Source organism: Schistocerca piceifrons, chromosome 1 (assembly GCF_021461385.2).
Source record: "Schistocerca piceifrons isolate TAMUIC-IGC-003096 chromosome 1, iqSchPice1.1, whole genome shotgun sequence".
Classification (NCBI taxonomy): Eukaryota; Metazoa; Arthropoda; class Insecta; order Orthoptera; family Acrididae; genus Schistocerca; species Schistocerca piceifrons.
In genome coordinates this window covers 272,566,378-272,592,521 of record NC_060138.1, presented here as the reverse complement: position 1 = coordinate 272,592,521, position 26,144 = coordinate 272,566,378, and the positions used below count along the sequence as shown (strand labels likewise).

Genomic DNA, 26,144 nt, shown 5'->3' with positions numbered 1-26,144 from the left:
GCATTATTTCGGCTGTGTAAGCATTGTGAGTGTGTTTGCAGAGCGTTAGGAATGCATAATTTTGCCAATTTTACGAGCAGTGGACGTGTCTGTACATGTACTGCCTTATTTTGCGAACATATCCTTAGTCTGTGCAATGCATTATTTCGATTACAATTACTGAGTGTATTTTCAGAGCGTTTGACATGCATTATTTTCGCAATTTACGAGTTGTTTGAGTGTCTGCACATCAATGTTCCGCATTATTTCGGTACTTTACAGGTACATTGCAAGTCTGTAGGGTATTTATTGCGACCGCAAGCACGTCAGAGCGAGTGTTTTGTATCAGCATAATATATAAACTATGTGAAATTAATCCTAAATAAACTGTTCCAATTTCACACCGAAAATAAATAAAGTTCACTCCTTCCTCTCCAGCAGTTGGACATAGACTGAGTCTTTGTCCCGCAAGTTTTCCTCAGACCGCCATCTTGGATTACGTCCTCGGAGGAGAGGTAATGGGATGGCTTCACCCTGTAGTTTTAGTAGTGTATACTAGGTCAGTTGCACTTCGGACCCCACGATGAACGCACTGGGTGGAGCTACTCTCTATGACAACTGAAATTGCTTAAATAAACATTGCACACAAAATAAAGACTTAAGTCCGTCCTATCCAGCAGCTGAGCACAGACTTACTTCTTTTAGTGCCAATTCCAAAGAAGAGGTTGACCTATTTCCCCCAAAATTTGAACTTGCCACCATGACATCATTGCGACATTGCCACATCTATCGCCGCCATCTCGGTTTCGCCATCTTGAATAAATTTGGCAATAATGGAACGTGGGGCCGTGCTCTCTTTGCTATAGTACTAATGTATCAGATTCAAAAGGATGGAAGGCAGATATGAAGTCTTCTCCTCATAGGATTCAATCTATACAACGAAGAAATGTACAGGAGTGGGATTAATGTATAAAGCGAAAGGATAGTAGTGGTAAGGTTTGCTGAAGACATTCCTATGCTCAGTCAAAGTGAAGAATTACAGGAGCTGCTGAATGGAATGGACAGTCTAACAAATACAGAATGAGGACTGAGAATAAATCGAAGAAAGACTAAAGTAATAAAAAGTAGAAGAAATGAGAATAACGGGACAAATGGTTCAAATGGCTCTGAGCACTATGGGACTTAACATCTTAGGTCATCAGTCCCCTAGAACTTAGAACTACTTAAACCTAACTAACCTAAGGACATCACACACATCCATGCCCGATGCAGGATTCGAACCTGCGACCGTAGCAGTCCCGCAGTTCCGGACTGCAGTGCCTAGAACCGCACGGCCACCACGGCCGGCAATAACGGGACACTTAACATCAAAATTGTGGAGCATGAAGTAGATGAAGTAACGGTAATGGGACACTTTACATGAAAATTGTGGAACATGAAGTAGCTGTAGTAAAGGAAACTGCTGCCTAGGTAGCAGATTTTGCAAGATGGACCAAAGAAGGAAGTCAAAAAACAGACTAGACCTGGCAAAAAGGGCATTCCTGGACAACAGAAGTCTACTGTTGTCAAAAATAGGCCTCAATTTGAGGAAGAAATTTCTGATTATGTTCGTTTGGAGCACACCATTTCATGGTGGTGAAACATCGAATGTAGGAAAACCACAACAGAAGAGAAACGAAAAATTGGATATGGTGCTACATACGTATGTTGAGAATCAGTGGACTCTTAAGGTGAGGTAGGAGGAGGTCCTCCCCTGAATTGGCGAGGAAATGGATACATGGAAAACACAGACAAGAGGAAGGGACAAGCTGACAGGTCATCAGTTAAGACATATGAAAATAGTTTATATTCTACTAGAAGCAACTGTTCAGGTAAAAACTGTAGTGGAAGACAGAGATCGGAATAAATGCACCAAATAATTGAGGACGTGGGATGTAATTGCTACTCTGACATTGAAAAGGTTGTCACAGGGGGGGGGGGGGGGGATTAGAGCCAAGCCCCATCAAACACGTCAAAACTAGAATGACTGACAAAATACACTCCTGGAAATGGAAAAAAGAACACATTGACACGGGTGTGTCAGACCCACCATACTTGCTCCGGACACTGCGAGAGGGCTGTACAAGCAATGATTACACGCACGGCACAGCGGACACACCAGAAACCGCGGTGTTGGCCGTCGAATGGCGCTAGCTGCGCAGCATTTGTGCACCGCCGCCGTCAGTGTCAGCCAGTTTGCCGTGGCATACGGAGCTCCATCGCAGTCTTTAACACTGGTAGCATGCCGCGACAACGTGGACGTGAACCGTATGTGCAGTTGACGGACTTTGAATGAGGGCGTATAGTGGGCATGCGGGAGGCCGGGTGGACGTACCGCCGAATTGCTCAACACGTGGGGCGTGAGGTCTCCACAGTACATCGATGTTGTCGCCAGTGGTCGGCGGAAGGTGCACGTGCCCGTCGACCTGGGACCGGACCGCAGCGACGCACGGACGCACGCCAAGACCGTAGGATCCTACGCAGTGCCGTAGGGGACCGCACCGCCACTTCCCAGCAAATTAGGGACTCTGTTGCTCCTGGGGTATCGGCGAGGACCATTCGCTACCGTCTCCATGAAGCTGGGCTACGGTCCCGCACACCGTTAGGCCGTCTTCTGCTCACGCCCCAACATCGTGCAGCCCGCCTCCAGTGGTGTCGCGACAGGCGTGAATGGAGGGACGAATGGAGACGTGTCGTCTTCAGCGATGAGAGTCGCTTCTGCCTTGGTGCCAATGATGGTCGTATGCGTGTTTGGCGCCGTGCAGGTGAGCGCCACAATCAGGACTGCATACGACCGAGGCACACAGGGCCAACATACGGCATTATGGTGTGGGGAGCGATCTCCTACACTGGCCGTACACCGCTGGTGATCGTCGAGGGGACACTGAATAGTGCACGGTACATCAAAACCGTCATCGAACCCATCGTTCTACCATTCCTAGACCGGCAAGGGAACTTGCTGTTCCAACAGGACAATGCACGTCCGCATGTATCCCGTGCCACCCAACGTGCTCTAGAAGGTGTAAGTCAACTACCCTGGCCAGCAAGATCTCCGGATCTGTCCCCCATTGAACATGTTTGGGACTGGATGAAGCGTCGTCTCACGCGGTCTGCACGTCCAGCACGAACGCTGGTCCAACTGAGGCGCCAGGTGGAAATGGCATGGCAAGCCGTTCCACGGGACTACATCCAGCATCTCTACGATCGTCTCCATGGGAGAATAGCAGCCTGCATTGCTGCGAAATGTGGATATACACTGTACTAGTGCCGACATTGTGCATGCTCTGTTGCCTGTGTCTATGTGCCTGTGGTTCTGTCAGTGTGATCATGTGATGTATCTGACCCCAGGAATGTGTCAATAAAGTTATGAATTCACGGTGTTCTTATTTCAATTTCCAGGAGTGTATAAAAGAAAGTGGTGGACAGAGTGATCCTACGTTACACGACAAGACAGTTATGGATGCGGATAGTATACAACTTGCTCGTAGAAAGTAATTCCTAACAAGTGAATGCCGGTATGTAGTCTGTATGACGTATACTTTTTCAGAAAAAAAAAAAAAAACATTTCATTCAGAGACTGAAGAATTGCTCAATGTACAGAAAAGAGATGTCATGACTAGACGCAACGCAGTAAATATTGATGCCGTGATTTATATTCAGTTGCACGCACCATTATTCGAAACCAATATTCGTTATACGTGGTTTGCCTAGAAATTATTGCCAACACGTTGAATCTTCAGCAACGTTAAGAACCTTTCTCCTTCGAGTAAGATTCATATGAAGAAATGTCGGTGTGGCAAACCTGACATCGCGAGATGCCCATTGCGTTCGAAATATCTATCTTTCGAAAGATTAACGATCAATGTCATCCAGGGAATGACCCAAACCTTACTGAAGAATAAACATCAAAATGTAATATATAACAATGAAATATAAGAGTAGTAAAAGTTAAACCAATGAGAATGTCGTTAACAAGTACACTGAAGAGCCAAAGAAAGTGATACATCTGCCTAATATCGTGTAGGGCCCACCGCGACCATGCAGAAGGGCCGCAACACGACGTGGCACGGACTCGACTAATGTCTGAGTAGTGCTGGAGGTAATTGACAACATGGATCCTACAGGGCCTTTCCATAAATCCGTAAGTGTACGAGGAGGTGGAAATCTCTTCTGAACAGAACGTTGCAAGGCATCCCAAATATGCTAGATCTTGGCGGGGCGTTTGGAGGCCAGCGGAAGTGTTTAAACTCTGAACAGTGTTCCTGCAGCTACTCTGTAGCAATTCCGGACGTGTGGGGTGTCGCATTATGCTACTGGAATTGCCCAAGTCCGTCGGAAAGCACAATGGACATAAATGGGAGCGGTTGATCAGACAGGATGCATACGCACGTGTCACCTGTCAGAGTCGTATGTAGACCTATCAGGGGTCCAACTGCACACGCTCAACACCATTACGGAGCCTCCACAAGCTTGAACAGTCTCCTGCTGAATGCAGAGTCCAAGAATTCATGAGGTAATCTCCACACCTGTACAAGTCCATTGGCTCGATACAATATAAAACGAGACTAGTCCGACTAGCCAACATGTTTCCAGTCATCAACAGTCCAATTTCAGTTCAGACGGGTACAGGTGGGACATTAAGCTTTGTGTTGTGGAGTCATGAAGGGTACACGAGTGGGCCTTTGGTTGCGAAAGTCCATATCGATATGCTTCGTTGAATGGTTCGCACGCTGACACTTGTTTATGGCCCAGCATCGAAATCTGCAGCAATTAGTGGAAGGGCTGCACTTCTGTCACGTTGAAGGATTATCTTCAGTCGTCGTTAGTCCCGTTCTTGCAGGATCTTTTTCCGGTCACAGCGTTGACGGATATTTGATGTTTTCCCGTATTCCTGATATTCAAGACACATTCGCGAAACTGTCATACGGGTATAACTCCACTTCGTCGCTACCTCGGAGATGCTGTGTCCCATTGCTGGTGGGCCGACGATAACACCACGTTGAAACGCACTTATATCTTGATAATCTGCCATTGTAGCAGAAGTACTCGATCTAATATCTACGCCAGACAAAAGACGTATCCGACCGCAGCACCTTTTCCAGTTTGTTTACGTAACTCTGTTTTTGAATACGTATGTCTATACCAGTTTCTTTGTCGCTTCAGTGTATATCTATACAAAAGAAAATGTAAATCTTCATTTCCAGAATGAGATTTTCACTCTGCAGCGGAGTGTGCTCTGATACGAAACTTACTGCCAGATTAAAACTGTGTCCCGGACCAAGACTCGAACTCGGGAACATTGCCTTTTGCGGGCAAGTGATCTACCATCTTTTTTTTAAATGTATTTATTTTTTTTACATGATTACATTTAGGAAAGGTGCACAAATGAGAATTCTAGTAACTAAGTGTTACAACAACAAAGGTGGCATCAAAGACTAATCAAAATGTAAATCACTGATGCAATTCCAACTAAAAGGTTCTTCAGTAAATGTAGCTGGTTCCACTTGGTGCTTCGCCCTCGTTATCTGGTATCTCCAACAGCGCCTTTGAAGTGTATCTGCAACGGAACCATCTGAGCTATCCAAGAACGACTCACGTCCCGTCCTCACAGCTTCACTTCTGCCAGTACCTCATCTCCTACCTGCCAAACTTCACAGAAGCTCTCCTGCGAACCTTGCAGAACTAGGACTCCTGGAAGGAAGGATGTTGCGGTCACATGGCTTAACCACAGCCTGGGGGATGTTTCCAGAATGGAAAATTCAAATCTTCGTTTGTTCAAAATCGTATACCTCATAAAAATTATTCACTGATTGCTTTGAAATTTTGACTCAACGGTCGCAATCGAAAACAAACTCTTTTTTATGCATCTGCTAGAGCGCTACATACAATACATAAATAAACGTGTAATGCTTACAGGAGAAATATATACAAAAATGTAAATGTTCGCTTGTTCAAGACATTAAATATTTGATAGTTTTTCTTGATTTTGCAGTGAACACATAGTGTGTAGTGGGGTGATCACACTGTTGTAGAAATATTTCAAAAGCCAAGATCGCTTAAATACTGTTTACTGGATAACCGGTCGCCCAAAGTGTGTAGTGTCAGTGTCTCGCAGGCGTATAGCACTGGGTTTGATTACAGTATTGACGAATTTTGATGGAGATCCACAGACTTTATTGTTGTAGATACACTATGTTTTGTAGAAGGCTCTGTTCATCTTCAGTAACTTGGTGTTTTGCATGATTAACTCCCTTCCTGTCGGCTTTAGCAGTACCTCTATGTATTTAAAATGCGTTACGCTTTTTATGTTGCCATATTTTGTGTATAAATTCAGTATGTAGAATTACGTGCAGAAGAACTCAGATTTTGGACGGAGATCTGTAGCCCTACTTTTCCTGCGCACTATCTGAGTACTTCTACCTGCCTGATTGCTGTGATTTCGTTTTCTGCAAGTAGTGCCAGGTCGCCCGCGAAGGCTAAACAGCCAATCTCCAGTTCAACCTTGGATCGTCCTAGTCGCAGTGGCTTCCAGTATCCTTGTTATTTCAGCTCTTGCTCCCACCCCTTAATGACTTCGTCTAACAATAGGTTGAAGAGGAGTGATGAAAGACCACTAACTGACGAACGCTTGTGCTGATCTCAAATGATTCAGAGATTCACCCCCTAAATTTTACTTTTGGTATCGTGTTTCTCAGTATCTGTTTGATATGTAGCAGTGTCTTGTTGTCCAAACCTTGTTCGTATAGGATGTTGAACAATGACTGGCGGCGAATGGAGTCATACGCTTTCTTAAAGCAACGAAAGTGCATGTGACCACTCACATGGAGTATTTCTGAAGGTTTCGCTTTTTAACATCGTCTCCAAATTGAAGATTTGTTCTGTGCAGGATCGACAAGGTCGAAAGCCCGCCTCGCACTCGCCGATCTTGTGTTTCAGCTGGTCCTGTGTTCTTTTTGAGTAGGAATTCTGAAAGCAGTAAGGAAATGCCCCTGTAATTGTTTACGGCTGTGCGGTCGTCTTTTTTATGTAATGGATGAATCATTTCGCATTTGCAGTCATCTGGCACTTTTCTGATGTCCAGATGTCTGTGATAATCTGTGTGAGTTTTCTAAGTGAGTTTGGTCCGAGATTTTTCAGTTGTTCGGTCACGATAACGTCTTCACCAGATGTTCTATTGTTTTTGAGTTTGAGAATGTGTCTGTGTACTTTCTCTTGTGTCGGAGGTAGCGAGTCTGTGTGCTTATCTGTCGATTCTTCCTCTAGGAATCTCTCTCTGGTTTCTGGGCAATTCAGAAATTCTGAGAAAAATGCTGTTCTAGCACCTGGCAGTTATCTTGATTTGGCAGTGAAAATTTTCCGTCACTTTTCCTGAAGCAGAGGTTCGGTGGTGTGTATCCTCGGATTTGAACTGCAAACGTCTTGAAGAAAACTCTTGTGTTGTAGTTACGGAAGTTTTCCTCTATGGAATCCACCTGTCTTTTCATGAATTTTCTCTTTGCTTATCTGATAATTTCTTCGGTTGTTTTTTATGTTTAGCTGAAAGCTTGTAAATTTTCTGGGGATTTTTTGCTGTTGTATTTCTGGTACGCAACTTTCCTAGTAATGAGTACATCCTCGCAGTCGGCGTCCCACCAAGTGTTTATGGTGTTCTTCGGAGGAATGACAGCTTATGCTTTTTCCATACTTCTTCTGGTGGAAGTTTTGCCAGTCATTTACATGTTATTTTTCCCAGGCTTCTTTCACTCAGTATTCTGCGATCTTCCTTGTGTCATATTTTGGTAAGAGGTTTTTCCTAATGAAAGTTCTCTTTGGGGGTTAATTTGACTTTGACACGCGTGAGGTAATGATCAGAGTTGATGTTGGCTTCCCTGCGTACCTGCGCATTGTGGATCTCTTTCTGTACTGGGTATGAGATTGCGACATGGTCAGTTAGGAACTCACTTAACTGCTGGACTGCACAGCGCCAGGTTTTCTGTCTTCTGGGGTCTTTTTAGAGGGATGTCGACATGAGCTTGAGGTTGTTCTGTGCCATTTTTGTTAGTAAATTAATGCGCTAGATAGTCTCAGACTGTTTTCCTGTCTCGTTGTTCTCTACCCATCTGTGCATTAAAGTCGCCCAGGAGGAATTTGACGTCATTTCTGAAGTCACTGCACATCACTTTCTCGAGAATTTTTCTGGGGCCTAGCGTGTGCGCTGATCAGTGTGTAATTTTTGTTAGCGCATTGAACCCGCATAGTCATCAGTCGGTTGTTTACTGGTGTAATTTATTTTATGGATTCGACCATGGTCTCATGAACCATGAAGGCCCTTGTGGTGGTACACCACATAACGTGATAAAAATGAAATTGAATAACTTCGCAAATACACTCCTGGAAATTGAAATAAGAACACCGTGAATTCATTGTCCCAGGAAGGGGAAACTTTATTGACACATTCCTGGGGTCAGATACATCACATGATCACACTGACAGAACCACAGGCACGTAGACACAGGCAACAGAGCATGCACAATGTCGGCACTAGTACAGTGTATATCCACCTTTCGCAGCAATGCAGGCTGCTATTCTCCCATGGAAACGATCGTAGAGATGCTGGATGTAGTCCTGTGGAACGGCTTGCCATGCCATTTCCACCTGGCGCCTCAGTTGGACCAGCGTTCGTGCTGGACGTGCAGACTGCGTGAGACGACGCTTCATCCAGTCCCAAACATGTTCAATGGGGGACAGATCCGGAGATCTTGCTGGCCAGGGTAGTTGACTTACACCTTCTAGAGCACGTTGGGTGGCACGGGATACATGCGGACGTGCATTGTCCTGTTGGAACAGCAAGTTCCCTTGCCGGTCTAGGAATGGTAGAACGATGGGTTCGATGACGGTTTGGATGTACCGTGCACTATTCAGTGTCCCCTCGACGATCACCAGTGGTGTACGGCCAGTGTAGGAGATCGCTCCCCACACCATGATGCCGGGTGTTGGCCCTGTGTGCCTCGGTCGTATGCAGTCCTGATTGTGGCGCTCACCTGCACGGCGCCAAACACGCATACGACCATCATTGGCACCAAGGCAGAAGCGACTCTCATCGCTGAAGACGACACGTCTCCATTCGTCCCTCCATTCACGCCTGTCGCGACACCACTGGAGGCGGGCTGCACGATGTTGGGGCGTGAGCGGAAGACGGCCTAACAGTGTGCGGGACCGTAGCCCAGCTTCATGGAGACGGTTGCGAATGGTCCTCGCCGATACCCCAGGAACAACAGTGTCCCTAATTTGCTGGGAAGTGGCGGTGCGGTCCCCTACGGCACTGCGTAGGATCCTACGGTCTTGGCGTGCGTCCGTGCGTCGCTGCGGTCCGGTCCCAGGTCGACGGGCACGTGCACCTTCCGCCGACCACTGGCGACAACATCGATGTACTGTGGAGACCTCACACCCCACGTGTTGAGCAATTCGGCAGTACGTCCACCCGGCCTCCCGCATGCCCACTATACGCCCTCGCTCAACTTCCGTCAACTGCACATACGGTTCACGTCCACGCTGTCGCGGCATGCTACCAGTGTTAAAGACTGCGATGGAGCTCCGTATGCCACGGCAAACTGGCTGACACTGACGGCGGCGGTGCACAAATGCTGCGCAGCTAGCGCCATTCGACGGCCAACACCGCGGTTCCTGGTGTGTCCGCTGTGCCGTGCGTGTGATCATTGCTTGTACAGCCCTCTCGCAGTGTCCGGAGCAAGTATGGTGGGTCTGACACACCGGTGTCAATGTGTTCTTTTTTCCATTTCCAGGAGTGTATACCAAAACGGACTTCGTAGAGAAACATAAATGTTATCTCATAAAAATTACAAAGACTGTGTAATCAATTATTGTGATATTAGAATATAATTGCAATCTCTGTTTTTTTGCAAAGAGATCGCTCTCTTCCCTTTTGTTTCTTCGTAGTGTAAGAAGCCATTTTGTGACGAGGCACGAAAACGTGTATGTTTCATGAAATATTTTGCCTAAATATAATCAAATATTCCTTAAAAGTGTTGCTAATATTTATATGTATCACATTAATGAAGTGGTAAATTTAAATTGTTTATGCAAATTTTAGTAGGGGAATACTGGTACTGAGGTCAGCGCCATTGTTCTAAGCGATATCGGCCTAGAGTTGCAGTAAATATCTTAGTATTCGCTAATTTAGGCAATTAAAATAAATGTAAATGTAAGAGATTTCTATTTATCAGCGGTTCTTCCTTTGAAACAATAAAAGTAATCAATATTTCCCATATTTAGTCATATTTGAGCAAACTGAGTTCAGCAAACTTTTTCGATCCCTGCTTAACCAAATCACGAGCATCTCCCAGTTTCACAAAAGCAAAATTAATCCACCAAACTCAATTTTAACAAAAAATACTGAAAATATGTTGGATGGTGGTGTCTTTTCGTATAAAAATACCGATCCGGACAAACTAAATGCGAGAAGTACCCCAACTGAGTCACTGACGTAAATAATTACCAGTTGTGAACAAGGCACAATAACGTTAGCTCCAACTTTTCATAATATGTAAAAACCAATACCCCAACAGTAGAGCGCGTTTGGCAATGCGCTTGTCAGTTTTGCTTTTGAAAATTCGGTATTTGCCGTAGTCCGTGGTGTCTTCGTCTGTTATAGATGAGATATATTTTAAAAGAAGTGGAAGAGGAGACGGACAAAGGGTGAGAGGGAACTGATATAGAAAGCGGATGGGAGGAGATGAGCAGAGAAAGGGAACAAGAGGAGATGGAGTGAGGGGGCAGAGGAGATGGTCATAAAAATGCTGACGAGGTGATGCGTAGAGCCGGCCGGTGTGGCCGTGCGGTTCTAGGCGCTTCAGTCTGGAACCGTGTGACCGCTACGGTCGCAGGTTCGAATCCTGCCTCGGGCATGGATGTGTGTGATGTCCTTAGGTTAGTTAGGTTTAAGTAGTTCTAAGTTCTAGGGGACTTATGACCACAGATGTTAAGTCCCATAGTGGTCAGATCCATTTGAACCATTTTTTGATGCGTAGGACGAGGGCGGGAGAAGGGGAGATGGACAAAGAGAAGGAGAGAACTGGACTGACACAGGAGGGAGAAGGAGATTCGAATTCCCATACATATTAGAACGTGTCTTCTTTTCCTTTTCAGAACACTGAGCAATAGCAATGCGTAGCAGAAAGCAGCTACCTGCTCGTATATAATAAATGTATGACACTGACTGAGACGTCCAGTTGTAATTTACAGTTTATATAATTTACAATTAATATAACGCCCTAGTATCCCTTACCTTCATAAGAAACATTATCGTAGTATCTTTCTACAGACATGGGCAAATAATTAAAAAATAAAATAAAAATAACTATAATTAATGAAATATAAAATAAATTAAAATAAAAACAATAATCGGGATTCGAACACGGGGCGCAAAACGGTGGAGCGACGACGGTAGCCACTGCGACACGCTAACGGCCGTTAAAGTACGTCGAAGTCCTTGACCGTAATTTTCCCAGAAATGTTCGAGTGCCTACGGGAAAGCCGGAACAAGTGTTCACTTGTTTTGATCCCTCTTCTACCGAGAGGAGTTTCCGGGAAAATGGATTATGGCACTTGACGAGTACTCCTCGTTAGTGAAAATAAAATGTTGCAATTAACATCGTAAATAATACTCATTCACTATACAGATACCAAACAAACGCGCTAAGCAGCTTACAATGGAAAGTAATAAAGATTTAATTACCACAATGAAAAAATGTAATTAACTTTTGGCACGTATCTCAGGTAGTGATGCACATTGAAATTTGCTTACCACAGAATCGTATTATGGCACTACAGCCGCCAAACGAAAACGTTGTGGGGTATTATATGGCCCACTGTTGAAGTAGAATATTTTGTGAAACAACACTGCAATAATACATTTTGAATTGGAGGAGATGGATGACCATCGTATGACGGAGTGGCTATGTGTCGCATTCATTACCAATGTGATCAGACAAGACAAAGAACGAAGAGGCAGACCATTTCTCTGCGCAGAAGTAGGAATCTTTAAGGAAGTACAGATCCTCGCTCACGAAAACCAGCGTGTTGTAATAGAGGTGAAAGTGGAAGTGATGACAATCTATGCATCAATTTTAAACAACTTCCAGAACCTTTTCAACATGACAAACTGGTAACCGTCCCGTTGATACTAGCGACCTCCAGACAGCAGTTTCTAAGGAACCTGGCCAACAAACTACATGGGTTTAAGTTAAGGTCCTGCTCAGGACTGACTTGAGAGAGCATCGGCTTCTTGCCTGCTAATTAATTAGGGAACTGAGGTAGGTCGATAGTGGTTATAATTCGAATTTAAGGACAAGTTAGAGATTAACAACGGGAGAGATATTCCGAAAATAAAGTGACATACTTGATCTCAGAGGTGTCTTCACTGACTCTGAACCGATACCAAGTAACATAGGATACACCAATACAGAGCTGAATCCGAATATCGAGTGTCTGCGTAAAAATATACAAAGGAGGTTCAAACCGACCCTACGCTGATACTGGAGCTGGGAGTGAGTGTATCTTTAGTTTCTGTTCACTTAGCGAATGAGACAGTGAGGGCGCTGTCGGTTGCAGTTTGGACATCCATTGCCTCGGAGTTGCGGCAGTCCGCAAACCAGTGAGTTTCTGAGAGTAGAAAATAGGACTCCTGCCAACCAGGGGAAGGAGAGACGTTTGTGATTCTCTTTGGGTCACAGGTACACGTGCCTTGCAGACAGAGATTTAATCTCTGTATGTCCACCTTTTTAGAGACGTTTACGGGACTTGGCTGTTCGATACAGGATGTCAAATTAAACACCTTTCAGCCGTCCAGTTTCCAAACCTGTTTTATTTAGCTAACAGTTTCAGTGTTTTACTACGCCATCTTGAGGCTCCATACAGACGTGTAGCTTCTACCTCGGTTGTGAGGAAAACAGAGACCAGCAATACTGGTATTAGTACATTTGTGCTATAGCGATTACTTGATATTTTTACTTCTGTTCCAACCACCAAAAACAGAATTCCCTACGTCCCTGCAAAATAGTCCATTAGAAATGATACACTCTGTGATTAAAAGTATCAGCCCAAAAGTGTTAGCGCACCCTTAGCCTTGATGACCGCCATCTGCAGCATCGTCGACAGGACTGACTGCGGACCTTTGGTACAGAGCCGAGTGGAGGGTCTGAATCAGAGGCTGAGACGGTTCTGCGACCGTGTGGTCTGCAGATTCCTCGACTTGCGCCGTAGGATGGTGGGGTTTCGGGTTCCGCTGGATAGGTCAGGGGTCCACTCCACACAGCGGCGGCTACACGGGTAGCAGGGGTTGTGTGGCGTGGACGGGGCAGTTTCTTAAGTTAGATGGCCTCGGGCAAGTACAGAAAGGGCAACAGCCTCAAAGGGTGCGGGGCAAAGTCAGGACATGCGGGGACCAAGCAGCAATCGGTATTGTAATTGTAAACTGTCGAAGCTGCCAATGTAAAGTACCGGAACTTCAAGCGCTGATAGAAAGCACCGAAGCTGAAATATTTATAGGTACGGAAAGCTGGCTGAAGCCAAAGATAAATTCTGCCGAAATTTTTACAAAGGCACAGACGGTGTTTAGAAAAGATAGATTGCATGCAACTGGTGGTGGCGTGTTTGTCGCTGTTAGTAGTAGTTTATCTTGTAGTGAAGTAGAAGTGGATAATTTCTGTGAATTATTATCGAAGGAGGTTACACTCAACAACCGAGCTAGGTTAATAATTGGCTCCTTTTACCGACCTCCCGACTCAGCAGCATTAGTGGCAGAACAACTGAGAGAAAATATGGAATACATTTCACATAAATTTTCTCAGCATGTGATAGTCTTAGGTGGAGATTCCAATTTACCAGATACAGACTGGGACTCCCAGATGTTTAGGACGGGTGGTAGGGACAGAGCATCGAGTGACATTATACTGAGTGCACTATCCGAAAATTACACCGAATAATTTAACAGAGAACCGACTCGTGGAGATAACACCTTGGACATACTGATAACAAACAGACCCGAACTTTTCGACTCTGTAAGCGCAGAATAGGGTATCAGTGATCATAAGGCCATTGCAGCATCCCTGAATATGGAAGTAAATAGGAATATAAAAAAGGGAGGAAGGTTTATACGTTTAGCAAGAGTAATAGAAGGCAGATTTCAGACTACCTAGCAGATCAAAACGAAAATTTCTGTTCCGACACTGAAAATGTTGAGTGTTTATGGAAAAAGTTCAAGGCAATCGTGAAATGCGTTTTAGACAGGTACGTGCCGAGTAAAACTGTGAGGCACGTGAAAAACCCACCGTGGTTCAACAACAAAGTTAGGAAACTACTGCGAAAGCAAAGAGAGCTTCACTGCAAGTTTAAACGCAGCCCAAAACCTCTCAGTAAAACTGAAGACAAACGATGTCAAAGTTAGCGTAAGCAGGGCTATGCGTGAAGCGTTCAGTGAATTCGAAAGTAAAATTCTATGTACCGACTTGACAGAAAATTCTAGGAAGTTCTGGTCTTACGCTAAATCAGTAAGTGGCTCGAAACAGCATATCCAGACACTCTGGGATGATGATGGCATTGAAACAGAGGATGACACCCGTAAAGCTGAAATACTAAACACCTTTTTCCAAAGCTGTTTCACAGAGGAAGACCGCACTGCAGTTCCCTCTCTAAATCCTCGCACAAACGCAAAAATGCCTGACATCGAAATAAGTGTCCAAGGAATAGAAAAGCAACTGAAATCACTCAACAGAGGAAAGTCCACTGCGCCATCTACCACAAAGAGAAAAAGTGGTCCAACTGAAACATGCATATTTCTTTATGTACTACTCGAATATGTAATAAAAAATGGGGGTTCCTATTAAAAAAAAAAAACACAGCTGATATCCGATTGACCTATGACATCGCCATCTAGCGGGCCAATCATAGCGCCATCTGGTTTCCCCCTTCAAGCTAGACGAGTTTCGTTCTTTGTAGTTTTTTCGTTTGATGCTTATTTCGTGAGATATTTGGCCCGGTCACTATCAATGGACCACCCTTTATATCGAGACCACAGCGCTCAGTTCCCATTCCCTAGTCTGCGCTGCTGTCGCGAAAAGAACATAAGTTGGCGCTAAGAGCAATTAAAAAGTTTAATACGTTTGTTGGCATTGTCAGCATTGGAGACAAGCAGTTTGCAGTAACTTCTCTATCTTATTATATTAAGGATATATAATCATCGAAGCCAAGGTCGCAAAAAAAGTCGTTTCTGACCTTGACTTCGAGGATTTGCTGTTCTTGATATTAAAATAATCTAAGATGACAGCTTGTGGGAAATTTAAAAATGCAGGACGGTGTTGCAGCGAAGTGTAAAAATCCAAAATGGCAGTGGTGGAAAATGTGAAAATGCAGGCTAGGAGGTGCAGGGAATTTTAAAAGAATGCAAACTGGTTGTAAGAGTGTTGGTGGAAAAGTTGAAAATAAATGAAAGATGACGCAACTAGTGCAGTCGTCTGTTCTAGCTCTTATTCTCATGCCCCCCCTCCCCCCTCTGCGCCACCTTCCTGCTTCCCTCAGCACTATAGCTAATCTCAGTGCAGTATTAAAATGAGGCAGTCAGTGACTTGAATTGTATAAAAAAACGCTTCAAAATACTTGCGTCTGAAGCGTGGAAATTAACGCCATCTCTCTCTCCTTCTTTCTCTGTGTCTCTCTCTCTGTCTCTCTCTTACACACGCACACAAAGACACACACACACACACACACAAACACACACACACACGCACACACACACACACACACACACACACACACACACACACACACACACACACACTGCTTAGCGTTCCAACTCTGTAAATACTGTGGTGCTTCATCATTAACCTTCATATCACATAAGTACACACAACTTGTAAAAATAATATACATTATTTCCACATTACCATAATCAGTAAATTTCACACCACATTAAATATCGTCTCTCTCTCTCTCTCTCTCTCTCTCTCTCTCTCTCTCTCTCTCTCTCTCTTCCCCCCCACCCCCTTCCCAGGGAATGCTTACTTTAGTGAGGTAACAGCATTATAGTGAATTACAGAGTAAATTTAGGGAAAATGGTAATTTATTGCGTATTCATGCAGTAAATTACTGTTTGCCTTCAGCACAAATCGTTTGGCATCTTGTGCTGCTACACAGTCTAATGTACGAATCTAAACACTGATGTACCAAAACATTATGACCGATGAATCACTGATTCTTTGTCTCAGGTTTCCGACAAATTTTGGTAGGTTTTTGGAGGTGCCGTTACATGTCTACGCACAGGTCATATAATTCACATAATTAACGGTGTAACAAGTCGTGGTCTCCTGACCTTCATTGCTTACATATTCCGCCCTCACAATCATATTCCACACATCAAGACGCTTCATTTGAACCCAAACTCGATAAGATGAAGTCAATGTTGTATGAATTCATGTAAACGATATGCCATTAACAAGTAAGCGCACCGTCGTTGAAATACTCGAGGCTGGTGTACACACATACATTCCAGACACGACGGTCACAGAAGCTTTTAGTTCGGAAGAAAAACCACACAAAGGGTCGCCGGTCCCTTCAGAGGACGACCCAGCCTATGTCGGCCAGTGACTGCCCATGTAGTGGACGGCGTGGGCCCGAGTGAAAAGGGGGAACCACTCTGTGTTTGGCTTAAAAGCAAATTCCGCTACATTGTGTGGGAGCGGCCAGCCTATGCATTCTTTATACATAGAATGCAGTTTCAGAGATTTTCACAGGGAGACAGCAAACGCCAAACGCCAATGCTACAGGTTTCCAAATTGGTCGCCTTAAACGAAACGTCATTCTCCCATTTTAGAAGAGCAATGCTGATTGGCAGACAATATTTCTGACGCCTTGAGCTGAAGGAATAATGGAAGACACCGAAAGATATACCCCTTCATGTCTGGCGTGGAGAGGCGCCATTCTGTTGTCGCTCTTGGATCGAGGAACAAGTCTCTCCTCAGTACTTCACTGGGAGAGCACCTCTGTCGAGAGCAAATCAAAGTGCTACTCTATACTGTGTCCTTGCGATTAAGCGTTGTTCACTGTGTTGGCTGACACACTTATTGTGCGGTGTGAACAGACAGAGCTATAGTTAAACGCCTGCGAGCAAATTTTGAGTGGCATTGGGGTGGAGTGGTTATCTGACCAGTGTACCACGCCAATAGTTAGACGAGGGGTGAATAGGAATCATTGACTTCATCAAGGCATAGGGAGAGTTTGATTGGTGAAGGTCAATCCAGATAGAACGAGAGTTATCTTATTTGTCAGCAGCGAGCGGCGCAGACAGCAGTCATCGCAGCTTATGGTATTGTTGCACTACAGCTATTGCGAACCCCATATTTCCTCCACAACTGTACACTTCCCTGCATTTCACACGCGACAGACTCGACCGTACCTAGCAACATTCCAAAGGATAATTATTCAAGTTTAGTATGCGTGCCTCTCAGCCATTCTGCCAAGTCAACAACCATCTTAAACTTTGCATAGAAATTTCATTAGCGAATCCCATCCTTGAGAGGGTACTTCACATTCCGAAAAGAACCAGGATATAACTTGTTCAATTCGTAACTAAAAGTGCCATTGTGATTTCTCAGAATTTTTGCAAAATAAATAATAATTTGCGTTAGTTTCATGTTTTTCTTACACTAACTAGCACTACTCCAGCACCCAAGTATCCCACTAGTTACGTAAGAAATTTTGTGAATTTTTGTGTCATTTCCTTACAGCGGAATATTTATTGCTGAAAGTTTTTCAGGCATTTCTCTTTAGAACGTTAGGAGCGTCTGTCTGACTTGTGTAGTAGTGTGGGGGCGGAAATAGAATCTTGCAGGAGCCACAGGGTAAGGGGTACATCTCAGATTAATACGTTGCGCAGAATAACAGAATAAGAGATCAACCCCACACCTCAGAACGGGCCGCTGATTTGCGTACACAGAGCTGGTGCCCGGTAGCGACTGGTTCAGCAGAAGTTATATCAGGCGAATTTGGTAGCCTAGACATCAAAACGGATTCACTATAATGGTCTTCAAACCTCTGTAGCACGGCTCTGGTTCCGAGACAACGACGGTTATACTACTGAAAGATGATATTTCCGTCGAGGAAGACATCAAGCATGAAGGGATGCAAGTGGTTTCCTAGTTGTCAGTGTCTCTTCGATTACTACCACACGTCCCATGCAAGCGCAGGAGAATGTATCACGTAACATAACACTGCTGCCACGACGCTGCGTCAGCCGGCCGTGGTGGCCGTGCGGTTCTAGGCGCTGCAGTCCGGAACCGCGGGACTGCTACGGTCGCAGGTTCGAATCCTGCCTCGGGCATGGATGTGTGTGATGTCCTTAGGTTGGTTAGGTTTAAGTAGTTCTAAGTTCTAGGGGACTGATGACCTAAGATGTTAAGTCCCATAGTGCTCAGAGCCATTTGAACGACCCTACGTGAGTAGCGCGCTGCACGTTTCGAGGCACCGTTCACTTCGATGACAGCGTTTGTGGAGGCGACCAGCGACCTAGCGTAGCAAGAAGGTGATTCACACGAAGAGTCGACTCGTTTCCATTATCAAGTGTATAATTCCGACAGTCCCGTGCCCATTTGCAATGTAACTGTCGATGTCGTTGCGTCAACATGTGAACACGTATGGGTGGTCTGCTGCGGAGCTGCAAGTTCAGCCGTGGACGATGAACGGTGGGATACAAACACTTGTGCGTGCACCAGCATTGTGCTCTTTTGGCAGAGGTGCCACAGATCACCATCTGTCCTACTTTACAGAGGAGACAAGCCTCCGAACCCCACGTTTTGTGACGAGTCGCAGACGTCCAATCATTTATCGCCTAGTGGTAGTTTCTCTGTTGTTCTACTTCTTTCCGCTGATGGTCACGACACTACTAAGTGAACATTAGACCAGTTTCGCCGTTTTCGAAATATTCGTTCACAAACTCTGCGTAATAATATTCTTACCTTTGTTAAAATCGCTCATCTGAATGAATTTCCCCGTCTGCAGCCCATATCTTCGCCAGATGTATGAGCATCGCTTACATATTTTTGCTACCGCGTCACGTGACTGCAGCACCATCAGGCGGCATCCAGCGTCACGGCTGGCAGTGCTCATAATGTTTTGGCTCATCATTATAATCATCATTTTCAACACGTTCAGTTATCATCAGTTGTAAACAATTCTTTGTAACAATTTCAGCTAATATTTGAGGCACTTCCATTACACAACGGTTTTGATATCTGTATCTGCCTTAAGAAAATCTAAACGACACTGAAACGCAATTTGTGGTAAAATTGTACACAACACGAATGGTATCTCCATATCGTAACAATCAACCTGTTCGTTATTCTGCAACAGAAATAGTTCAGTGTAAGAAATAAATTCATATATTAATATCTCTTCTGTTTTCACTGCTTTATGCTCTATGATCAGGGATTGGCATTTTTATGTAAACAGTATTTATAATAGGGAACAACAAAAATCGTTAGTTTGTGCCACTACTTGCGAAATCAAATAAGTCTCATGTGCTGTTCTACTTTACAAACCAGACAAGCCTCTATGACATCACGCACACAATTTGCCGACTCTTATGCCCGAGAATCACATCACGGGCACCTTCGATTCGGGCGACTAAAAAAAATGGCTCTGAGCACTATAGGACTTACCTTCTGAGCTCATCAGTCCCCTAGAACTTAGAACTACTTAAACCTAACTAACCTAAGGACATCACACACATCCATGCCCGATGCAGGATTCGAACCTGTGACTGTAGCGGTCGCGCGGTTGCAGACTGTAGCGCCTTGAACCGCTCGGCCACAACGGCCGGTTCGGGCAACTAATTCCATTTCTGTATCCACTTGGGACTCATACAGAAGTAACTTTAGATATCTCCTTAGGAAATAATCGAGGGGATTCAAGTCAGGTGACCTTGCAGGTCTTGGAAAAGGTCCTCCCCTTACAATTCAGCGACCAGGAAATACCCTACTGAGAAGGTTGCGGACAACCACACTGAAGTGAGGCTTTACACCGTCATGTTGTATTGACGTCCTCATACAATGGAATGAGGAAGGTTGGTGTGTATATGACAATGGGATCACTGTTTTATAAATAATTGTATATCGATGAACTAAGAAATAACGCTACTGTTTTTTGGAAATTATACTTTCAATTTTAGTGACAGAAGAAAGTGTATCAGGTACAACATACGATGTAGCTTCGTTCACGGGGGATCTTGTCGGCCGGCGGGTTGTCATAAAAGTATATTATGCTTCACCGTCTTTTACAAGAAGCTGGAAATTATTTTTTCTGGTCATCCAGAAAGCTATGGAGAATGTACTCCACTCTGCAAGTCCACATTCTTCTTGTACACACTGAAAGAAATATTTGTACTCGCTATTTACTCAACGGGATCAGGAACTATGATAATAAATGAAAGTTTTGAGTTTTAAATGATTCATATATCTGATTAAAATTCACATGCACAACATAGTAATATTTCTGAGAGTAATGATAACAGTGATGTCTCGGTCATACACAGAACTGTGTGCAGTTCAGAGGCGATATCTAAGAGAAGTTCCCATTAAATTGTCTTTCACCATGGCTTCTGATGATCATAGTCAATTGCTCTCCATAAACGTGGAAGATAATCTCACCACTTGACACGCGGATTTGTTAACATCACGAGCTGCACACAAACAGTTACTACCGCGAAATGTACGCGATCCACGACGGTGTACAGTCCTCGCGAGTTCATATCCTGTCTGTATCAAAGACATGCGTTTAATTGCAGCCTGTCTGTGACGTCATCCGAGGCACGGCGTATGCCTTCGTTACACTGACGCGGGCAGATTTACAGCTCGGTACGACATGTGTGTATTGTGAAATTTAACCGATCCAGGACGCTCTACAATTCTCGCGAGTTCACTTTCTACTCTTACCGAACACGCGTTTAGTACCAGCCTGGTTGTGACGTCACCCAAGGCAGCTTGTAAGCCGGCGTTTGACTGACGCGGGCAGAGTGATAGTCACTGCCCCTCAGCACATATCTATACAGCACATATCTATACAATCTTCGTATTTTTTTATGTGAAGGGAGTTAAGTTCGCTTTAAGCAACGAAATTGTTTTAGCTCGACTGCATTTAAATTTTGCCAGCTACAATTTTTAGGACGGACCGTGAGTAGAACATGGCCTCTGAACTACAACTTTTAAGAGAGCTTGTACTTATTGGTATTTAGATCAGTGTCTTGAAACGTGTTATAGCTACATTATGCATGCAATCAAGTGCTTTATCACAACTGTACCTCATTAATTTAATTGACACTTAATCTAATACAAATAGGGACGTTTTTTGTTCTAAATGTTGTTCTTAGTCAATTACTTGCAAACTGTTAGAGGTAGCTTAATAAAATCACACAGTCAATGTTCTTATATCAAACTGAAGCTTCACACCAATTATCATATTTCTGAGTCTAATGTTTAGCGCCTTCAATTTTTCTCAAAACGCTGATTTTGACCTAAATATTGTTCTCATCAAGTTTAAACTTGGGTTGGGTTGATTTGCGGGGAGGAGACCAAACAGCGAGGTCAACAGTCTCATCGGATTAGAGAAGGTCGTGGTAGGAAGTCGGTCGTGCCCATTCAAAGGAACCATATCGGCATTTGCCTGAAGCGGTTTAAGGAAATCACGATAAACCTAAATCAGGATGGTCGGACTTGGGATTGAACCGTCGTCCATCCCGAATGCGAGTCCAGTGTGCTAACGACTGCTCCATTTCCCTCGCTCTGTTGAAACTTGTAACAGTTGATTTTGACATATATTTGCACATTCTGAACAATGTTTGGCTTTGTAGCCTTATTACTTAGAGCCACTTATTTTTCTCTTAAAACATTGTATTTAGGGAAACATATTCATCTGATTACTCTGAGATTTAACAGCTTAATATTAATATACTGAAGCATATCTTTAAAAAGTTTGGAAGAGCTGCTTTAATTTTTAATTTCATCCATAGATTAAGGCGCAATACTTTGTATGCTACGTACAGGCACGTTATGATGATGTGGCGCTAGTAGCAGTGAAATGGAGTAATTCCCGGCAACTCGCTAGCCTCTGTGTCTCTCATATGATGCAGCACTTGTTTAACGACAACTTCACAACTATCGGGTGGAAGGGAAATTCAGCTCAGATATTCCTTTAGGGAAGATATGCAATTCCTCGAAGTATCCAAAACATTTGCTGAAAAATCGTTTGTTTGATAAATAGTTGTATTTTTAACTTTTTCGGGTATCGCAACTTAATCTGATTTCAGCTGCCACCAGCTCCTGAAGGTGGTTGGCCAGGGCACACCTGACTGTACTATACACGGCGCGCAGCAGAGACACCACCATCTCTGCACTGCGTGTGTGGAATCACGCTGCAGCCACTCAGTAGGACAACAACCGGTAGCATCGACGTCAACTTGCAGGAATGGAGGGCGGGCAGTGACAGCCGCACGCCCCACGATAATAGTCTGTTCATTGAATTCACCAGTTACGTCACCAGGAGGAGTGCAGCATGACCGAACTCACAGCCCTCCATTGTTTGACTCGGACGGCAGTGCGCGGCTCAGGGCAGCTACCGCCTGAAGGTGGGACTTGACGTTTCATCAAATATGGCTAGAAAACAGGAGGTAGACCATGATAGGTCCAACCTCCAGAATAGGTGCCGGAAAACTGAGCAGATTCCTTACCAGAAAAGGAATAATTTTTGCTTAGGAGTGGTCAGTGAATTTTGCTACTGTAAAACAGCAATGACGTCACTTCCCGTGCATTCCTTGTCTGTGGAGCTCCACCGAACAACCAAATTTCAGGTGAAAGTCCTCTTAACTCCGCCTTTCAGAAGTGCTGGCCAACGTATTACTCACAGTAGTTGTTCCTGTGATACGGTGCATTGTGGAGTAAACCGACGTTAGTGTCCTGTTACTCCACAATGCAGGGTCATCACAATGGCAGCCTCCTCCGTATATACGAAGTCATTCAGCTAAGCTGGCACCTTGGGCACCTCTGCTGTTATGGTGTGTAGCAATTGACTCTATTTTATGCCCTCCCTACTTGTTGCTGTTCCTCCCAGCTATTGCACACTGACCTGTTTTGGCCGTGCGGTTCTAGGCACTGCAGTCCGGAACCGCGTGACTGCTACGGTCGCAGGTTCGAATCCTGCCGCAGGCATGGATGTGTGTGATGTCCTTAGGTTAGTTAGGTTTAAGTAGTTCTAAGTTTTATGGGACTGATGACCTCAGATGTTGAGTCCCATAGTGCTCAGAGCCATTTGAACCATTTGACCTGCATTGGACACCTCTTAAGTTACCAGGGAAAGACTTTAAAATTATGGACTATGTAAAGTTATTCAATTCATGACGCTTCATAATGAAGGTGATTCCCGATGGACATAAATACATTGCTTTTGTTATTTCCAATCTTAGTGCACGAAACACAAAATACATGTTTTAAATTTTATTCTGTGTTTAAAGAGGAGGGCCATTTATGAATACTGAATAAGAAAATACTGTCCTCTTAAGAAAGTTGGAGCAACTGAAGGGTATAACGTAACTAACCAGCGATAGCTACGAGTTAGGGACTGTTGAAACTGTTAGTATGGGCTCTGAATAGAGGAGGTACATACACCTACTATATGGAAGAAGACAGATATATTAGCACACAGTGCAAGAGCTAAAGGCAATACTGTTCAAGGGTTGTGGGTAAGAAAGCTATTAAAGTCCCGGTTTCATTGATAGACTGAAGAAAAAAGATAATGTACCTGTTGTCTGTTTTTGTTAGGAAAACGTTTCTTAGCAACAAGAAAGCAGCTCGAAAATAACAAGCACTTTGATTCCAGTCGATTTGTCTATGATATTTATTTTATGAATTATCTACACAGACGTTTCAGTAGTTATCCTAAGACCTTTGCCGAATAGCAAACGCAAAGGTTTCACCAAAACGTACAGATAATGCAGTTAACAGTCGAACTAAACTGAACTCCATCCGAACAGGCCCTGGAAGGCCCAAAGGTACCGACCGACTGCCGTGTCATCTTCAGACCACAGGTGTCACTGGACGCGGATATGGAGGGAGGGGCATGTGGTCAGCACACTGCTCTCCCAGCCGTGCGTCAGTTTACGAGACCGGAGCCGCTACTTCTCAATCAAGTAGCTCCTCAGTTTGCCTCACAGGGTCTGAGTACACCCCGCTTGCCAACACCGCTCGGCCGACTGGACGGTCACCCGTCAAAGTGCTAGCCCAGCCCGACAGCGCTTACCTTCGGTGATCTGACGGGAACCGGTGTAACCACTGCGGTAAGACCGTTGGCAGTTAACAGTTAACCTACTAAAATAACAAGAACCATACTTGTGGAAATATTATGCGATGAGTGCTGTGCAAATTTGAACCGCCATTTGTGAAAGAGAGGATTCTAAAATTGTGTAACACATATGAAGCGAACGTCAGTGTAGAAAAAGCCAAAATTATGAAAATATGGAAGTATTACACTTGCGTCAATGGACGAAAGAAGGGAAACCCTTGAAACAAGAGACTCTTTTGCGTTCTTAGGAAAGACGAATTATGTAAACAAGTAAGAGATTATTTGTGAAGATGGACAAAGTTACCACATTAAGCAACAAACAAGCATGTACGCATGTGAAGAGCTCCAACCCACTAGGCTTTTGAAAAACGATGGAAATAAAAATTTTTTATGTGCCAATCATGTAGCCAGTATAATATCTATGTAGTTTAATGAATTTTAATAAAAATGTCCTAGAAGGTAAGCAACGTATAACAGTCAATTACAGATGGCACTGGGCACAAAACATTTATGTTACTTTGTTGAAAGGAAGTAAACTTGAAAATGCTGTTCTGCCTGAACCCATTCCCCACTTGCGATGTGCTGTCTGAGAGGTAACGCAAATCAGTTGTAGTGCAACATAATTCCAGCGTTTCCTTAGATTCTGAAAATTAAATCAATTACGATACCAACAAAACAAAAATGAATCACCTCTCTGACGTGAAAGGCCAGTTAATGAACGGCATTGTGAAAGCCGAGCTCCGACGCTTGAGTTTCTCCGCAAGGCAGGGGCAATGGCCCTCTAGTGGCGCCCTGTCGAGGATCTTGCCGAAGTCGCTTTCCTCGCCTTCGCTTTTGATGTGAAATACCTTGCTGGAGAGAAAGTTGGAGAGTGGGAGAGACGGTGGGCGAGGGAGACGTTGGGAAAGAGCCGTAGGGAGGGAAGAACAGAACAACACAAACGACGAAAGTTTTAGAAACAGTGCTAACATACCAGAGCCAGTGAAATTGAGCCATATACGAGTACCCTGACCTCGTTCGCATATTCTGAGAGATGTGGGTAGGCATATTGACAAACTTGCGAAGTTCACTACCTCATATGAAGGGGCACTGAAAGAAGCCAAAACGCAAATCCTTCGAAACTTTCGTCAGCACGTTGTTTCCAGTTAGTAAACTCTACAGATCCGACAACTCTGAGTAAAAGCATAGTCTGTACCTAGAATGGAATTCCTGTGCTGACAGACGAGTCACATAAAGTAAGCCAATCATAATACATTGATTCACAATGATTTGACAGTTTCTTTTATAGCTGTTAGAAGGTTTTACTTGGTGCGCTTGCCAAAGAATTAGTGAATATGAATAACGTACGAGCAACGTTTACTCCTTTAGAACGAACAGATTTTCTAATTTTCAGTTTTCTCCTATTAGTTATTAATGTCTCTTACGTTACGTAGAACTTACACGAATTATTGATTATTGGCTTGATCGTATTTTTTAGGCCGCATCTGTTAGCAGGACTATTCAGTACGCTACATGTATGAAGCTTAAACCTATATTTTGATTTCACCACAATATGGTTTAGTGTAAGAAAAGTTGTGAAATGAGTTGTGTTGCATGAATAGAAAGTAGGAGCAAAACAAATGCTGCAGAACTCCTCAGAGCATGGTTTTCAATCTGTTGCTTTGACAAGGTGAACGTTCTATACATTAAGCGAAGGTGATACTTTTTAAAAAATTTGATTTTACTTTTTTAGAAAAAAAAGCTCTAAGCAC

General features: G+C 44.1%; 1 pseudogene; it reads right to left on the bottom strand.

Moving 5' to 3' along the window:
• Positions 1-24,284: 24,284 nt before the first annotated feature.
• LOC124718089 lies at positions 24,285-24,402 on the bottom strand (annotated as a pseudogene).
• Between the last annotated feature and the right edge of the window lie 1,742 nt (positions 24,403-26,144).